Source organism: Vulpes vulpes, chromosome 1, assembly GCF_048418805.1.
Source record: "Vulpes vulpes isolate BD-2025 chromosome 1, VulVul3, whole genome shotgun sequence".
Lineage (NCBI taxonomy): Eukaryota > Metazoa > Chordata > Mammalia > Carnivora > Canidae > Vulpes > Vulpes vulpes.
The window spans coordinates 25,764,620-25,768,539 of NC_132780.1; positions in this window are offsets into that span (position 1 = coordinate 25,764,620).

The following is a 3,920-nucleotide window of genomic DNA, read 5'->3' on the forward strand; positions in this document are numbered from 1 at the left end:
GTACATAATTATGTAATTTTAGAATGCAACACCATAAACAAGATGGTTAAAAGCCATAAACAGGCTCAATGCAGTGATCATTTTTCAATATCTACAAATACGGAGTTGTTATGGTGTACACGTAAAACTATTATAATATTTTATATCACTTATACCTCAATAATCAATAAATGAAAATCCTAAAATGTTAGGGGAGCTTGGGTGGCTCGGTCAGTGAAACATCTGCCTTCGGCTCAGATCATGATCCCAGGCTCCGGGGATTGAGCTCCACATCAGGCTCTCTGTGGGGAGCCTGCTTCTCCTCTGTCTCTCCTCCCACTCATGCTCTCTTCCTCTGTCTCAAATAAATAAATAAAATATTTAAAATAAATAAAAAATAAATAAAAATTCTAAAATGTTAAAAAAAAACAGAAGATAGGCCACCTTCAAAGGGACACAGTTATGAATGGCATTAGCTTGGATTCTAAAGACAATACAAGAATGCCTTCAAAACTCTGAAGGATGGGGATCCCTGGGTAGCTCAGTTGGTTTAGCACCACCTTCAGCCCAGGGCCTGATCCTGGAGTCCCAGGATCGAGTCCCACATCAGCTTCCCTGCATGGAGCCTGCTTCTCCCTCTGCCTGTGTCTCTGCCTCTCTCTCTGTGTCTCTTAGGAATAAATAAATAAAAGTCTTAAGAAAAAAAAAGAAAAAAACTCTGAAGGAGAATAAGTTTGATGTATATATTAGATTATTAAATTACATTTATATATAATATATTATATATTTATATATTAATACTATAAATTATTAATAACTTTAAATTAATATAGAAGTATATATTATATATTAGATTAAATAAATTTGATATATATTATATTAGAATAATATATATATATATATTCTATCTATACCAAACATTACATGTAATGACTTAATCAAGACATTTTGGACATGCAAGAACTTAAAATTTATTTCCCACATGACCTTTCTTTGGTAGATATTTTTGGGTATATTCATCTGAAATGAAGCACTTAATCAAGTCAGAGCATCATGGGAGCTGGGAAGCCATGTCCCCACCTGGAAGTGTTCGAGGACAGCAGAGGCCCAGCAACCCTGGAAAAAGGCCAGCCTGGGAGAATGGAGGGGTTCCAGGGGGGACCCGACTCCCAAGGTTTGGGGAGGGAACAGGAAGTGAGGGCCATCAAAGGGAAGGCATCTTTGGATGACAAGGCAGGTGAGAAGCAGCCACCCCAAGAGACCAGATGCAGAGACGGGGAACTGTGGTACATCCCGGTTGCTGGGGCATGGTGGTGCACCCCTTCCCTGGAAGCCGTACTGAGGCTGCACTTCCACACAGTCCAGGGGAGGCAGGAGGCAGAGCCACCTTCGTGACTGTCAGGAGCTAAGTGGTTTCTAAGAGTGAACAAATCAAAAACCAGTATAAGCAGTTACATAGTTGTAGAGATAACCACAGTTGGAATGTGGTTGCCGCTGAGAATCATGGTGCATTTCTTTCAACAGGATTTCTTTTGGTTTTGCAGGACTTTTGTGTGACTTAATATTTTAATGATATAGGATTTTTATTTTAAAAAATATTTTTACATTAATTTAAAAATATTTATGATTTTGCTTGGCTCTTTACTATCTGTTTTATTTTTTAAATTTTTTTTTTTTATTTTGGAGATGAATGCAAGGCCCAGCTAGCCAGGAAAGCATGCAGGAGCCACGAGGCCACACACAGAGTTCTGCGCCTTTGCCTGTATTGTGCCCAATAAAACTTTGGTTTATTTTCCAAATGCAATTCTTTCATCTCCGATTCACTCCTTGTCTGTTCCCATTTTCTCACTGTCCCTTAGTATTAATTGCAAATTTACTTTTTCTCCTTCCTTTTGTGGCCTGTTAGCCAAAGCTGCCAGTCCCCTTACCGCTGTCTGTGCTCTTGGGCTTCTGCACAGCCTGCGGGGCAGCGACCTGACGCTTCTCCCTATAGGTTAGAGGGCCTGAACTCCGCTCAAGGACGTGGCCTTTTCCTGACGTAATTAGGAAGGAAATTAGGCAAATCAGAACCAGAAGGAAAGCATTCCCTGGGAAAACTAGAAAGTGTCAAACATCAAGAAGCTTTCTAAAGCCTACGCATTCTCTACAACCCCTGTTTGTTTATTCATCCTTTTGGGGTCATCCACGTGGTTGGTGCATCTGCTCCTTAACTTGCATTTTAGTAGCATTGGGGCAACTGATGCAAAAGAGGGAGACAGTGATGTTGTGGGCTCTTTCTCAGCTCCCTCTTCACCCCGGCTGGTGGAGAAGCTTACCTGTGTGTGCTCATGGCAGCCTCTCACCCAGCTCACACCCGCCACCGCTGCACATGCCTGCCCAGCTCATACCCGTGACCAAGGCACACACATGAGAGAGAGGGCATTTGCTCTTAGGCTCTGATCATCCAAATTCCCAGGATGGTTTGCCTCCTACTCAAACTTACAGAATTCACAGGAGAAAGGAGTGAAGAGAACGCCCACTAGCAATATGTTTTTCCTCAATTGTCTGTTTCAGATGAAAGAGGTGGAAATTATCGAAGGCCCAAGTTCCAAGTTCCACACAAGCTGCCGAGCAGCCCGTAGTGAGCGTCGTCAGGAACAAAACCGTCACTGTGAGTCTTGAGCCCAGTCCCTGACGTCCAAGTCAGAACCAAAGCTTAAAACCTGTTTTGATTTTTTTTAAATTAAATTGTTATGTATTAAAATGTGACTTATCCAAATATTTAAGTTCCTGTTACGACTTCTTTCCTTTTTGAACTAGGATCGAGTTTCCTACTGTGTTGATGCTCCTGGGGTCTTTTCACTGCTGCCTCTGAAAGTGTATAGCCACATAGAGACCCCCACCCTGGCACTCTCGGAATTCCAACACGTACCTGCAGGAAGCAGAACGGCGCATCTTGAGATTCACACCAGCCCCGAAATCTTGGGAAGAATGACCTACAGACAACAACAATCGGGTGTATGATATTTATCATTTGAGCAATTACAACCACATATTATGTGGTGTCTGCAGCATGCATCAGCGAAGACTATGCTCCATGCTGCCTACAGAGTCACACATGGCCCGTGACCAAAGGCCCCGCCGCCTGTTTGAAGGTTACACCACAGTGTCCAGCATACAGGCCATTCCAGAGAAGTGTCTCCATGCCAGCCCAAGAAGCTCTGTAAGGACAAAAATCACATTTTTCTCTTTTGCATTTGAAAAGATTTGTCTTGTCATGGAGCGTGTTGGGACTATGAAAAGCTTGACATAGTTCCAGATCCCTTGTCTCTCACTTATTCATTAAACAAAATAGTTACAGAATACAGGGCACATGCCAGGTGAGAGCTGGAGTACCATGAGTGACCAGGACACAGCCATCGCCTCATCCTGCTGCTCTGTGCAGGGCTCTTTCCAGCCACTCACTTAAGCTTCTTGATCTGCAGGATGTGTGATTACACCACGGAGCCCATGGCAAATACTAACAAAATATTCCAAGCACTGGTCTTTGTGAGTTATATTTAAAAAGAGAGACGTTCAAGCGATGGACGTTCAAGCGATATGTGCACCAGACCTCCAATCTGTTGTTTCTCCAAAACCTTAAGATCCTTTTCACAAGCCAGCTGTTTCCTAGCAGGTTAGAAGATGAATTTATGTTTCTTCTCTTGTTGGAGAGCTGTAGGGGGAGGGAGAAAAAAAAATCTAGAATTTACCATCTGTTTTGGTTGACTATGAGTAATTTAGGATTATAAATTTATCCTAATTCCTGGGAAACCACACCATAACACCTTACAGAATGCTCAAGGATATAAATCCTCATCTTGAGGTCAAGGCAAAGTCTTGTAGAGGGAAGTCCAGTGGTGCTCCGCGATGGCCAGCATACAGAGAGTCTCTTGGTGGGAATCTTTGCAAAGACACAGCAG